At 40.8% G+C, this 15,656-nt stretch overlaps 1 protein-coding gene across 13 annotated transcripts in view; it reads left to right on the top strand.

Annotated features, from left to right (window-relative positions):
- NRXN3 (neurexin 3) overlaps window positions 1–15,656 on the top strand; it is a 1,447,337-nt gene that overhangs the window by 1,101,914 nt on the left and 329,767 nt on the right. The window lies entirely within an intron of this gene.

Below are 15,656 nucleotides of genomic sequence, written 5' to 3'. Positions count from 1 at the left end.
GTGTTTTGTGTATCCAGCATTTTGCTTGTATATCTAAGCCCAACAGGACTGCAACCTCAGTCACTGGAGATTGTTAAGAACAGACTACAATTCTAAAAAATTAAAATGATTTGGAGGAAAAAATTACTTCGTTATGAGGATAGAAAATATTTTTATAGCAACAATTAACCCATTTTATCACCTGTGCAGTCTGCAGTTAGGAAAGTAGGCTAAAGAAGGATATGATTCTCATCCATAAGTACCCAAAGTGCAGCTACCAGGAGCAAAGAGAGGAATTGTTCTCATTAGTTAGCAATGACAAGGCCAGAAAGAATGGATTTAATTTGGAGCAATAAGAATTCAGTTTAAATAGCAGGGGGGGAAAGCAGTTAAGAGGAAAGATCAACTGGGGATTACCACCAACCTCCAAAAAGGAGGAAAAGGAACATTTTGCTGGGCATCTTTGAGTCTGAGTTTTGCTAATGTGCTGGTCGACTCAGGAAGGCAGAAGAGTGGGATTTTATTGCTGGTCTCCGGAGTGGAGGTGCCTGGCTGGAACCACCAGCAGCCAGTTCAGCCCTGTAAGCCCTGCCCATCTCCAGCATCTGCTCTTCCAATATGCCTTGGAAACAGGAGCAGCTTGAAGTGGAAGGCTTGAGCTGGAAGCCTGTCCAGCCTCAGTGTGAGCCAGAACCAGGCAAGAGTGCAGGGAAGGGCTGGTTAGGAATGGTCACCTTCAAACTGTGAAAGAGGGGCCTTAACGGAGTTGTGAACCTTGATGCTTTCTCAGATGCTTCAAGAACCATATGGTCCTATGAGCCTGAGCTCAAGCATTTTAAAAAGTCATGCCAAGGAGCACAGAGAAAAGCAGCCATAGTTTGTATGGTTTATCTTTATTTGGCCTATATAAAAACCACCATAATTTACACAACTCTCTGAGATTTATGCTGCATATAACTTAATGACTATTTCATGGCAGCTATAACTAGGCTATTATTACCAGCTCGCTTGCATTTTCACTGTGATTTATCTTCTTTTTTTGTTCAGTGTGACTTACTAAGAAAAATATGATTTGGCACAGCCATGAACATCTTTTTTGAGTCAGATAATGTGCTACCAGTTTATCCATTTCTCCCCATTCGTGTTTTATAGAGCATCTCCACTTTTAAGAGAAATGTTTATTTTCTGAAAGTTTACTTAAAATGTTTTGTTTTTGTAAAAGAGATATGAGGATCCTGGGAACTTCTAGGAGGAACCATAGCATTCCGTTTTAACATTTTTAACAGCAAAAAAAGAAGAAATTTTACATCAAAATGTGTAGACCCACTTGGGTCCTGTGGACCTTTTCCAGTGATGCTATGTCATTGCATAGACAGTGTAGAAAATCCCTACAGAGTGCCCTTAATCAGATTGCCATCATCTGACCTTCTTAGAGAAAAGAGAGACCGTACAATGTGGAGAAACCACATTCTTCTAGAATGGTCCTGACATGCTCATGGCCCTCTTGAGCATGGGATCCCTTCACTGGTGTAATAATTATAAACCATTTTTTATTCCCTAGTGGATTATCTCTGGTGTCTACCACAGATAAAAACTGTGTGACTGTATTCCAGTCAAAAGTCATTTATAAAAGCAGGCTGCAGGCTGTACTTTGGTGACCCCTGCTCTAGACTGCAAACTTCTTCATAGAGATGTAAAAAGCCTGCGATAAAACCTGAGGTCAGAGTGGGCAAAGCAAAGGGAAGGTTCCTTACCACACTCAGGAATAAAGGAATCCAAGTAGAAGATCTAGAGACTTGATTCCAAAACCTGCTTCTGGTTTTGGATATTTACATAGATGCACCAGGAAAAGGAAGCCATATATACCTACTAAGATAATTTTATGTGACTTTTACAATCTGTAAAACATGGATTCGTTTAATGAACGTAGCTTGTTTCCTTGTACTGAAGAACATTGCTCAAAAAGAAAATAATTTAAGGACCATCAAGGAAAGTGGAAAGGGTTGGGCAGGAGGCAGAAGGTTCCATTCCTGCTTGCAGTTTATCTATGAAACCCACCAGAGGAAAAGAAGAAGTGATGGCAGACACAAAGAGGAGAGGGAGGCAGGGCGGATCCTGGGGAAGGGGAGGGGAGGAAGGAGGCATTCGGCCTGGGGAAGAGGACCTGTCTGCCTGGAGATGTGCTCTTAGCAAGGGGTCATATGTGGGCAAACTTCATTCTTCCAATGTGACTGTTGGTTGTGGAAACAACCAAGAGTAGGTACCTTGGTGCAAGTTCTGATTGGTTGCCAAGCTCCTAAATTGCTCAAAAATAAAGTATAAACTCAGAAATTAGCAAGTGACCAGGGGGCAGGTACCTGGTGAAGAAAGAGGGGGAGGGGGAGGGAGAGCGGGAAAGATTGAGAATGTGTGTTTTATAAGCTGGCACTCAAGGCAAGTCCTAGGAATTCCTGAAGTTTTTTGAGCTGCAGTAACTCTGTCATTGGAACAAGCCTTTTTTACCCCCCACTTAGCCTATTTGAAGGAAGAGAAAATGCTCTTCCAAGAACACCAAGGAGTCTGACCCTGAGGTGAGCGCCCTTTCTAGAACAGACCTTCTTTCTGTGGAGTCCCCCAAGCAGGAATGGCNNAGAGGCTTCCTCTTGTCTGCCAGCACTGAGGACCTCTCACTTCCTCACCTCAAGCTTTAAAGTGGGTGGAAAGAGTTCTGAGAGCAGCAGGCAAATCCAGCAAGTGAGAGTTCTGACTTCCAGCAAGGGAGGCTGCCCCCTGCACTGAAACGGGACTTCGCGACTGATGCATGCTGCGTGGATTACACTTGCTCTAGGCTACCTGCGATCCTCCCGGACTTTCCCGCTTCTTTCCCTTGGTCATCCTGAAATGCCCACACATTTAAAAACTCTTTTGGAAAATTGAAATCTTCTTGAGCTCCTTCTCCCCTGGAAGCCCTTGAATCATTTGCTAATTGGTTCAAAGTCGTTAGTCTTGTTATGATCCTTCTCACAGGAGGCCAAGGTCAGCTGCTCTAACAGAATTTGAGTTTTGTGTGGAGGGTTGGGGAGAAAGGAGAAAGGAACAGGACTAATTTGGGGGCATACGACACTTGAGAGGATGGCAGGAGGAAGCTTGAGCAGAATGAAGGTATTGGCGCCTTCAGGTGAAGAATTAATGTAAAGAAAGGGGCACCAAGACAGAGGTGGGGTATGTGCTGTCGGTACATTTTTTCCCATTTCAGTTTGCTCAGAATTTCTGTTGTTCTGGCCAAAGGACCAGAGGCTCTTCTTTTCTTCTTTCTTTTGGGGTTTCATTTAAACTTAAAGTCTTCCCACTCACACAGAGCCTCATGGTGGTTAAGTAGGCTTTGACAATAAGTGTTGAACAAGACAAGAATTAGATCATTTTAAAAAAAATCAGAGAAGACTAGGAGATCTAAAATAATTTAGAGATGGTTTGCTTCAAATTAGCTTATGTTTCTTCATTTTGGGTTCACACTTCCATGATGCACTGTTTTCTGTGTCAATTATTAATCGTAATGTTAATGAAAGCACAGATGAAATGTGTCTGGCAAAGGCAAAAAGCTCTTTGCTTGCAGTATGTATGCATGCAATGAAATGCCACGGAGAGAGTGTGTCTTAGGGCAGAGGGATTTGTAAAGAAATATTACTTCAAATATGTTTCCTCCATTGAAATCTATTGTTGAGGAATTAATTTGCTCAATATTTGGAGAGAAGCTGCTATTCCTTGGAAGTGACATCTGCCTGTTGACCTCCCATGTAGGCTCTTTGAAGCCGTGTCATGTTACACTCACCTTCATTCATCCAATAGGGAAAAAATTGAATAGGACCAGAGAAAGGATTACCATGAAGTGCTTGCTATTCTCTCATGGAACTCTTGACAACCTCCCTTCACCACCTACAAAATAGAAGGTCGGGCATAACTGGGCATCAATTAGCTTTTCTTTGTGTAGTTAATACAGGGCATAAAAAAGATATGCTATTAATTTCTTTCTCCCTGTGTGTAATTTACAGTAAATCCTCTTGGATTCATTTTTTAATTATGAACCTTTCAGGAACAGTGAAAATTTATGTGTCAGGGCATCTGTTTTGTTTGACAAGAATCTATAACCTTCTCCAGCTGTTTCTCTCCTGACTTAGAATGTAGATACTTAGATAAAACAAGGTAGGAGAAGTGAGAGGACCGCTGTCCTGACTTACCCCCTTTTCATAATGGCAGAGTGTTCTCCTTGCAAAAACTATTCCCCCCACCCCAAATAAAAGGCTCCCAGCATTCTCTCAGTGCCATGTTTGGGGAAATAGAATATTTATTAAGTTTGGTATGTACAGTATTGTTTTTCTGTAATTTATAGCATTTGGAGAGACTCCTGGAGAATAAATGGGAGCAAAGCTGAATTATGATAAACGGTCTGTTCCTCACATCTATTGCATCTATAAATTGCTGGCCCGGGCGCTTCATTCGGCTGTCTGTGTGTGAGCTATTTACAGTAAACCATCAACATCTGCTGAGTTAGTCTTCAGTGAGGTCAGGTGGGTAGATTTGTGTCTGGATTTGGCCAGTGGCAGAACTGGATTGGACGTAGGGAACTGTGTTTGGGAAAGTCTGCAGATGAGTACAGAGGCATGTTGGCATTTTTGAGACTAGTAATGCAAGTAGAGAGGGAAAGAACAAGAAAACAACAAAGGTGTCCAACAGATGCAATTTTGTTTCCCACGGAGTGCTGTGAGTTACGGGTTGGCTCTGTATTCCCTTTCATTGCTATTTGTTCTTCGTGAAAAAGGCCTCTTTGGGTTTTCTGGGCTTAGGAGCTTTTCCAGATCATTAGCCACTTCTGTGGAGAGGGCCTGTCGGGGATCTTCTCTGCAGCTTCCAGCTTAGCCGTTCCATCCCGGCAGAGCTGGAGAAGACGGTGGGAGAGGGGAGTGGAAGTGGGGATTTGATGAAGTGAGCACTTACGCAGGCTGGACCAGACACAGCCCCTGCATGGGAGTGGGGGTGTGCTTTCTCCAAACTCTGTTATTCCCGAAGTCTTTCTGTCTAAATCTGTTGACTTTGACGGCACACTCGGTTTCAAGGGGCAGCATGCCATCATGGAAAAATGTATTTAATTTGAAATCAAAATATGTGGATTTGAGTTTCAGCATCCGGTGAGTCCTTTGGCTGTGAGCAAGTCATCATTGCCGTGGGTTTCACCTTCCTCTTCTTTTAAATGGGCACAAAAAATACTACACTACAGGGTTTTCCTGAGGTTCAGATGGAATAAAGTACTTAGGAGTTGTTTGTTGTCGACAAAAAAAACTGCACAAATGTAGGATGGTGGATTTCTCGATGACATATCTGGAAGGCAATAACTTCAATAAAGGGAAAAAAAAGTAGTGAAAGGAAGAGTGTTTTAAAATTAAAAGTAGAGTCTCATTTTAAATATTTTTAAAAGCCTGCCAAGACTGTTTCTGAAAACAAATTCCTGTTTAATCTGATTGAAAGCAATTGTTTTTTAATTAATGAGATTCACAATTGAGACTTTTGGGAGTGTCTTGTAAGCACAGGGTGAAGAAGCCAGGTCCCTCCAAGAGAGACCTGGTTAGGTCAACAGGATATGACATGGAGCTTCCTTGGCATGTCATTGTAGGGCATTGTGTCTCTGTACAGTGACACAAGGTGATGCAGTGTGCTTCCACTACCCTTCAGTATAATGTTCCAGAGGGCTCTACCCTCAGCAGTAAATGTGTAATTCACCTTGCCCTGAAGGTCCTTCTTCTCTTGTATGAACCACGGAGAATGGAAATATCCCATCTTGCCAAAGGGAGTAGGAGGACAAAGCCATAATAAGCAGCAGCATTAGGAGAGCAGAACCTTTCTAGGCAAAGGTTTGAGACCCACCACGGGCACCAGATAAAGACGTAAACAGCCTGGCCCTACACTTGGGAATGAACAGAGCCCAGAGAGAGTCCTTGCTGCAACTGGCGTCCCCATGAGGGTCCAGCCAGATGGAGTGGGGATGAGTAGCTGCCACCATCAAGTAAACTGGAAACATAAAAGCACATATACAAGGAAAAGTATGTCATAGACTTTGATTCCTCAAAATATGCAGGAAAAGTAAAGGATAAATTTAGTGTATAGATCAAATGTATAATAATATAGTCATAAAAATCGCGTTGACAAAATGTATAGAAAATATTTCATGGGTAGTAAACAATGATGAGAAGCAGAGGCCAAATAGCCATATCTTTCCCATTTATTACTTACATCAGCGATTCTCTATTAACTGATCACAGTCATGTTTCAGAATCCTCAATGCATACCTAATAGGAATTTAGAAAATTTAGGAATCAGAGAATTTCGCTCATGAACATCAACCAGTATATTTAAATTGAGTGTTTTTTATGTGCCAGGCAAAGTGCTACATTTGGGGGATACTGTAATCAATATTGGCTCATACAGTGCTCACAGAGAGCTAACAGACTTGAAAGACCACAGTAATTAAGCGATGAGAAATTAGGTTTGCGACGCATCATGAGATGATGTATGTAACACGCTCGCATCGCTCCTGACATATAGTGAGCTTTTAATTATGCATAACTTTTAATATCATTGGTACTTTTTCATCAATTAGGAAAAATTAAGTCAGAGAAAAAACAATATATTTTATTTTCCTAAATAACAAATAGACTTTAATCCGGTTTCTGAGATTGCAATTTAAGTGATAGAAAATTCTAAAGAGAAGTCACGATGCTACTGATTGAAGCCAGCCTCACGGCATACATCCTAGGTTACTGCAGTTATCAGATAGCCAAACAAATTCCGAATAGCAGAGGCTTTTTAGGCATGTGAACTTGAAGTGAAGCAAGCAAGGCAAACTCTAGGTACCATCACGTGAGCGCTGGGGCTCATATGACTTGCTGGCAGGCCTACCTTAACACCGTCGGCTGGATGAGTTATCTCATTGACCCACCACTTACACTGTTACTAGTCATTAGTCCTGGGGTATTGTTCACTGCAACAGGGCAAGAAATAACTCATTGACTCCCTGAAGCTATAGATGATGAATTTTAGATCCCTGCCTGCATTCAGAAGACATGGAAGCTCAGCGTATTAATGGGGGATTCATTAGCCACCCACTCCATAGCATCATATGCTTAGATCCTGATGCTGTCACTGCTGCTGTTTCAACTTGTTAGTGTGTCCCTGATAGATGGCAGAGGGAACTGTATAACCGTATTAGCCTCAAAGATAGTTCTGACAGCCAGACCTGTCGTTTCCCAGCCCGAGATGACACCTTTGGAGCCTGGAATCACTTAAAGACATTTAGATAAGCTCTGTTGATCGATCAAGCTAACCTTCATCCTGAAGTCATTTCATAGGATGACAGGAGATGATTGGCAATTAAGTCTCTTATTCTACCCTTGACTCCTTAGTTAACCGCTTTTAATTTGCTTATTTTTCTACTCCGTTTTCTGTAAAATGGCAGGTAATTTAATGACACAGATGATTATTCCCTACATTTACTTAAGACCATAAGTAAATCATCGTACACTACTACCATTATTATCACTTACACCACTAATATCGATTGACAAAGTACCAGGGACCAGACACTGCGTAAGAATTCTGTTTACATCATCTTATTATGAACTCACAACAACTCAATGAGGTAGTCACTATTAATATCCTCACTTTATGAATGAGGCAACTGATGTTTAATGAAGCTAAAGAAATTTCCCAAGAGAGCACTGAGCAGGCATTCAAATCCAGTTCTGACTCTTAATTACTATTACACTCCTAATGACATTTTCAGAGTAGAAAGTGTACTGGTGATCATTTTAATTCAACATGTATTTGTAGGACAGCAATTTATTTGGGGTTGTTGGAGATGTAAAGTTTAACATCAAGGAGGGAAATAAAAATTGCACACGTGGCTGTTTTCAGACAGCCTCGGGTAGATGCCAAGGAAGGTAAGATTAGTATAGTTTGTAAAGATGAAGAAATGAACACAGACAGGGTGGGACGGTTTGTGGCTGATGGAACCTGATGAAGGAACATGCTAGATGAAGATACCAGCATGAGTATTACCTCAAAGGAAGGAAGTACAGGCTACGTTCCCAAATTTGTGAAGCGCTCAATTTGAATCAGAATAAATGTCTTGAGGGAAAAGGCCAACAGTGTGGAATAGCAGAAAGAGCATATGTTTTAGAGGCAAGTGGTCTGTGTTCCAAGATCTAGCTCTGCCTCCCAACCAGCTCTCTGGCCTTGGATGAATTATTTGACTGCTCTGTAAAATGGAGATAGGAATACGAGTAGTAATGCCACCTTGCAAGTCTATATGGAGATTTGTAATAACATGTATGAAAATGCTTAATGAGTAACAAGTTCATGCCAAATTCACGATAGTTATATTTTCAGGGGTTTGTGTGTGTGTGTGTGTTTTCTTTTGAGGTACTTTAGACCCATAGTGAGGAGGACTTGAATGCCATACTGATAGATGGCTTCTTAAAGTAATAAGAAGACATTGGAAGTCTATGAGCAGAAGATGATACGCCCAAAGCTTAATTTTCAGAAAGATTATTTTGACTCTGTTGAACGAGTGGTTTTCAGTGGGTTCAAGGAAAGTAGATAGCAGGTTATTGTTTAAGTAGTCCAGGAAAAACATCTTCAAGGACTTAGCCCATGATGCCAATCATAGGAAGGTAATGAAGATGAAACAAAAGGATATTGATCCCAGAGAGAGAATCAACAGGTGTTGCCAGATGCTTGGATGGAAAGGGAGAGAAGTTAAGAAATATCTAAGAGACTGGGAAGGTTAAATTTCATTAACAATATCAGTAAAACAGGGCACATGAAAGAAAAATGAATTTTAGATTAAGGCAGTCAGAGTCTGATGTTAGTGATGCAACACATACATAGGCATCTGAGAGTCAATCTAGAGATTTCCAGCTGGAAATCCATGATGAACTCAGATGAGACACGTGCGCAGGGGTAGGGGCTTGAAAATTTGCAGCCTGAAATGACAAGGGAAACGGAGGCTTACCAAGATCTACAGGGACATAAATGAGTAGGAACTTGTAGAAAATGTACATAACTTTCCAAAATGAAGGAGGAAAAAAAAGGAAGCAAAAAAGAAAAGGCGAGAGGGTCAGAGAAAACCTAGATGGTGAAGCGTTACAGAGATCCAGAAGATTAAGAGAGGTTTTCAAACACAAGTGGCCATAGAGCCGGTTTTTCCATACTTTTTAGTCACACCTCTTTTATGTGCCATCAGACTGTTGGATGTCTTCTTTGTCTTTATTGGTATTTATTACAGCATGTAATCTTTGTCATTCCAGTCTCCTCAGTAGTCATTCTGTGCTTCTCCTCTTAGTAGTTGTCATGGGCTTTGCTAACTAAGAGTCAGAAGACTCCACGAGCTAGCAGTTATCTTATGTGAACGGTGGAGAAATAGACACTATTCTGCCAGCTTCATAACATTGTGGGGAAGATCAAATGAGATAATGCATGTGAACGGGCCCTGTTACCATTGAAAGATCTCCAAAGGAGCTAAGATCATATATGTGTGCAGCAAAGCTGTTGGTGCCTAAGAGATTGTGATTGGAGACCTGAAAATGAGGACCTAAGAGATGCTAAGGCAGTTGTAGTTTTCAATGAGAGGATAGCAACCAGGCAAATGGCAGATCAGAGCCAGGATGTGAATGGCCCAACTGTGAGAGCTCATGAACGGCTGTGGTCTCAAATGCTGTTTTTATCTGGTATCTATCGTCAGACCTTGCAGCTCACCCCTTGGAGCATCACTTTGTGGGGGGGGGGCTGTTTGGATTTCAGGTCATACTGCATATAGTTCCCCAAAGAACAGACTCCCTGGTCCCACTGATCACCTTGTGTGGTGAGGCACAGAATCTGATTACCCTTATCATCATTTTAGCTTGGATACCTACAAATGTTGCTCATGATCAAAAATTATCCAGCCCTTTCTTATATGCAAACTACAGTACGTAGGTTTAGTAAACCCTTTTGGATAAACTCTACTGGTTGACCTCATCACTACAAATTCACATTCTTACCTGATGGCATGCCTATTTTTGTAATCACTCCTGCATTTGCTGTTTTAGTCATTGATTGTCACTGTGCTAGCCACTTTGTATATAAGAGCTCATTCAGTGCTCACACCACTGTCCAATTGGTGAGATTGCCTCAATTTTAGAGATTAAGAATCTAAATCTCAGGGGATTAAGTAGCTATTTGTTCCTAGTGTTAAGGGAAGGAAAAAAGATGAAATAGTGGTGTGTTTGATTCTAATGTCATACATACTGCTCTTGATAATTACCTACTCAATATTACAGTCAGATGTGGTGAATTTAATAGCGCCTGTGATTTTTTTTTTTTGATCCACACAGTTAAGAATGGTAAACAGAAATAGAGCGATGGAGCACAGCATTTTGGCTAAAGCAGAATACATAATTGGAATTAGGTCACTTTCTTTTGGGATTCAAAGAACCTCTCCATTTTACATTACATTTTATTGCTCTCCAGTATTTGTTTTTGTCTCAACGGCATTAAGGCACCCAATTACTCCCAAACCACTTTCCTAAACATCCCTATGCAAAATAGGCTTGGAAACTGATCTGAGGTTTTAAATGCAATATGGTGCAATGAGAAGCTCAGAGGTAACTTTTTTCCCCAAATTTTAACACAAATCCTTTTGAATGTAGTATATCTGAGCAGAGATTACTAGATAAATGCATTTCATATTTTAGTGTGATAAGTACCATATTAGAAGTCTTCAAATAGCCCTGCTTGAAAACCCTAAATGATCTCAAATAATACGGAGTCACATTTAGTCTCCCTGCAGGCAGTATTTAATTTTTGTATTTCTAATTTAAAACCAGGTATGAGTATCTTCACAACAGTGCCAAGCTGTCATCCACTGGCCTGTTAGCTTCTAACGTCTAGTGGCAGAATAGAGTAAAAACTTGAAAGGGAGACCTTTACACTGGAAATCACATTTCTTGGAGTGGGAGCAGATTCCATTCAACTTGCCCCTGACTTGATGCCTAATTCCTAAGGTTAATAGGCTTTCATGTTTGCTACTTAGATCAGCAATACTGGAGCTGGTTTTGTTGCATGGCTAAACAGCAAAGCTTAAATTCGATACTAAAGTGTGAAAGAGGAAAATGAGTTTGGTGTGACATGTTGCCCAAAGCACTGTGAAGGGGCATTGGGTCAAGTCCCTGACTACCCACAAAGAGCAGTTATCTTTAAAAATAAAACAAAAATCTCCCTGAGGTTTAGCTGAGAATAGAAAGAGGGGTATATAGCAAGAAGTATAACATGACAAACTTGGTTTTAGAAAAAAGGCAGGTGGGAGGAATAGATTTGCCAAGTTAAAATTAGCCAGGCAGGCAAAAATTACCAGCCTACTTTAGTGAAAGACGGTTCATTCATTTATTTATTCAACCAGCTGCTACTATATGTCAGGTAAGTTCTAGGACCAGCGATACAAGAGTAAACAAGATAGACAAACTCCCTGTTTGCATGGAGCTTACCTTCTAATGGGTACAAGCAATCAGAACCTGGGTTCTGCAGAATTTGCTGAAAATGCAATGTCCTATATATTTAATTAATTGACATATTAAGAGACTGGCAAATCCCCACCACACTTTCATTTCTGTCCTTGTACTTTTCTCTGTTTCCCAGATCTGCATGTGAACCTCTCTTACTCTTAAAATTAAAAAAAAATAAAAAAATAAAAGTGCAAAGGGCCCTCTCACCAGCTGGTTCTACTGAGACCACCATTAATGACCACTCTAGTTTGTTTTCAGTACCAAAATGAAACAAAAAGGAATAACATCTTTACCCTCAATTTCTGTTCCTTTTTCTTTGAAACAGCCGTGGCCATTCCTATTGTTTTATTTTGTAATCGTGCAGGATTCCTTCAGAACATCCATCTGTATTTCACAGACAGCAAATTGCTAGAGGCATCCAAATAGTACTAACGCAGAAGAAGAAGAAGAAGAAAAAAAAAGACAAAGACCAAAATCAAATGAAAATTCACCCTCCCTGGGAGATAGACTGCACTGTTTCCAGTATACTCTCCAAGCCTGCTTATACCGTCCTGTCTACATATTGACCTAGGGCTCCCAGACCCCAAACCCAGTCAATGACAAGAGCACCCTCTGTGGTGACAGTATCAGTACAAATTAGGTTTTTCCCTTCACTTCACTGAATGCCACAGGAAACAGAATGGGACCACATGTTTCCCTTTGATTCACACCCAAACACTGCAAAACACAGAGTGTGTGCTTCCTTCTTCAAGCTGTGTGTGTGCGTTAAACACAGGCAAACATTGGACCGAAATGCAGACACAGTAAGTCAGCTCTGGGAACACCATTCAAGTCTTTTTCTTTCCTTTTTCTAAATCATGATCTTTTATTTGAGTTAGGTCTCCGCAGACTCTGGGAATGCTAACTTTACAATGATTCTCCAAAGAACAGTTAAATGTGTTTCATCCGAAATTGGGGATTCACCATATTGTAACAGACCCCCTTCTGCAACTGAGAACTTACCATTAACTCTCTCCTTTTAAATAACAAAACAAAACAAAACACCCACTTTCTATAATGGGTGTAAAAGAACATAGAAGGCACTATGGGAAAGTTTTCTGTATGTTTCCACAAATTGCTTCTCTGTAAAAAGTGAGTGTTTGATATAAATAGTATATTAACAAGGAACTACCCTGAGTATAAGCCCCAACCCTAGCAGGAAAACCAAACTTCTCAGTGAGGCACGCAGAGGAGCCCTCGTGTCTCTCTCCAAGAAAACAACGGATATTGCGAAATAGTGAGACTTGATGCCAAATTCTCTGCACGTGGTTTTCCATGCGTGAGCTGGTCAGATGGCTTTGTAAGTGCAGTGACGTCTCTGTGCCGCACAGGCCAAGATCACAGGATTGACAAAGAACAGTTCATTTCACACGGCAGGAAAAATGTGTATGTGTGTCTGTTTAAAAGCCCCAACCGAGCCACACTGTTCTGTGAATTCATACCCTACTGCTAACCACCAAGGGCCACCTTATAAACTTAGACGGAGACTTGCTGGATTTTAGAAACCTAACCACTGCTTTTCACATAGCACCTTCTGGAAACAAACTTCCATTCAGTTTCTGTGTGTGTCCATAAAAAGTCACAGTTCTGTTCTCCTCTGTCTTCAGAGTAGTGGAAGATTTGATTTCCTCTCGGGGAGTTTCTGCTGATTCCTGATGACTGACAGTGAGGCCCGAGCCAGCTGTGCCCTCCTTACTGGTCATGAACCAGGTCAGCATACGTACATTCCTGAGCATATGTGGGGCAGCTGCTTGGGGGCATTGAAAAAGGAACTATTGCAATCGTTCCAGCAGCACCTCCTCCCTTCCTGGATCCATCGGGCTAAAAAAGCAGGAATGAAGTATTTTCTTCCTTCTCTCTCCCCTGTATTCAGCCGTTCAGCACAAAGAAGCGCACTTCTGTTAGCCCCAACGTGCTAGTCCTGGTTCCTAATCTCAGAGAACGAGGCGTCCCTTGTCTTCAATGTGAGAGGTTTAGGGAATATGCCCCGCTAGTGTCCCTTGGGCCTCATCCAATACACAAATATATTTTAAAATTCAGGTATTTCATATACAATTTGAGATTTCCAGTTTCTTTTTAAAAATTTAGAAGGTTCAGCTGTACTGGGCCAGTGTTCCGATGTGGCCTCAGCCAGCTAGAGACAAGGGACAGTTGCCATTTTTTATGGACATGCCATTTCTAGCCACTGTAGTCTCCACCCTCTCTCTGCCATACAAATCATTCAGCATCTTCATTCATCCGCTTGCCTGCCCCATTCCTGTAGCCCTTCGATAGTATGAGTCCCCTCACGCCAAAGTGTTAACAGTGCGGGCTCATACCTTTGCATCTTCTACATAAACTGAGCTCTCAAACATTTTCATAGACACAGCTGTTTATAAAGCTTAGTGTAGAAGAGCCTAGAAGTTGACTTTTACATTGCTGTCCTAAGGGCACATGTTCGCCCACTCAGAAATATTTGGGGCTCTCATATCTGTTTCATAGATATAATCTGCAATTTAGCATAACACATTTAATGATTTCAACTCAATGGTTCAAGTTATTTGTGTTCTTCGAGAACCCTCATACTGAACACAGAATGGTAATTTATAAATGAAGAGTTCATTAGTTTTTCTGGAGAAAGTTGTGTGTCATTCCTAAAATATGACATTCCATTTAATATGCATAAAATAACACATTTTTCTATCATATTTAAATTCATAATTTTACAATATTGGTGTGTCAGACTGTGCTTAACTATTTGCCTCTAATTAAGAGTCTTCACACAAAACTTCAATTACTTAGCCTTTTCTGAAGGGGGCTGTCTTTTAGGGGTGTGTCTGAGAGCTCTGAATTGTGACAAGAGTGAAAGGTGGTACATGATTGAGGAACGCATTATTAATCCCTGCTTCTTACTCAAGGGCTTTGGGATGTCTGGATCAGAGTGCTTCAAATGCTTCCTGCCAGATTACTTTTCCTGTTTCATTCCTCAGATAGTCAAGAATTTCCCCACCCCCCCTCCCACCTGCACTACTCCTGACAATTTTACCTAAACTTTTTCTTCCATTGCTTCAGGCCATTGCTTCCAGTCATATCATCTTCTGAGACTATGAATAATTCTTTCCCTTCAATTATATTGTTACCTTGAAGGTATTTATAGGCTGTGATCTAGTCCCCTGGAGTCATTGCTTTGCCAGACTTTATAAATTTAGCTCTTCCCACCTTTCCTCATATGTTTTATCTTCCAGCCTTTGTAACACTGCCTTTTTTTTTTTTTTGAGCCTATCTTTGTAGCTTCTATGATATTTCAATATTCTTCCCAAACTAAAGAGGTCAGAGTAGCACCTCATATCCCAGGTATTACTGTGAGTATCTGAATGTAGAGAGGGAAATCAAGTGAGAGGATTAGTTCAAAATTGAACTTAATCTATTTGTGACTCAGAAAAATAGACAGAATGGTAGAGAAAGCTAACAGGGCACTGTCAACATGTGTCCATATATTTTAACATACTGTAAGGATAATCACAGAGGCTTAAGGGTAAATGATGATTTTTTTTTTTTTCTGGGAGAGAATATCTTGATTCCATTAGGCACTTGCACCTACCTGTCCTTTAGAGTAATATTTTCTTTAAAAATCTAGGCTTCAATTATGTGTAATAAGTTGGATTTTTCTCATTAATGTTGTTGTTTCTGTTGTTATTGTTAATATTATTCCTGCCCCTGTGGTTTAAAATTAGGACACGACATTAAGCACTGAATTTTAGGAAGCAAAAATAAATTGCAGCGTGAACCACCTTGGCCCTAGCTTCAAGTTCTAGTCCACATCTACGGGCATTGGTAAGATTCCACCAATATGGCAAATTGGGTATAGCCTCTGGGGGGCACTGCAGAGAGCCAGGCCCAGCTTAGCTCTCTAGTATCATGACCTCCAAATATTTTTGATTATCCGTACATAGGAAAAAAATTAATCATGCACTGCTTATAAATATATATGTTTGGTGTAGTGTGCACACGTGCTAACATGTTTTTTATATTATGAAACATAGAGAAACATCAGAATTTCTAAAAGTGAAGATTTCACAAATAGACGTTCTA

This window comes from Ursus maritimus, unplaced genomic scaffold, assembly GCF_017311325.1.
Source record: "Ursus maritimus isolate PB19 unplaced genomic scaffold, ASM1731132v1 scaffold_25, whole genome shotgun sequence".
In the NCBI taxonomy this organism is placed as follows: domain Eukaryota; kingdom Metazoa; phylum Chordata; class Mammalia; order Carnivora; family Ursidae; genus Ursus; species Ursus maritimus.
Note: the sequence above shows the minus strand (reverse complement) of the source record. Positions and strands in the feature narration are given on the sequence as shown.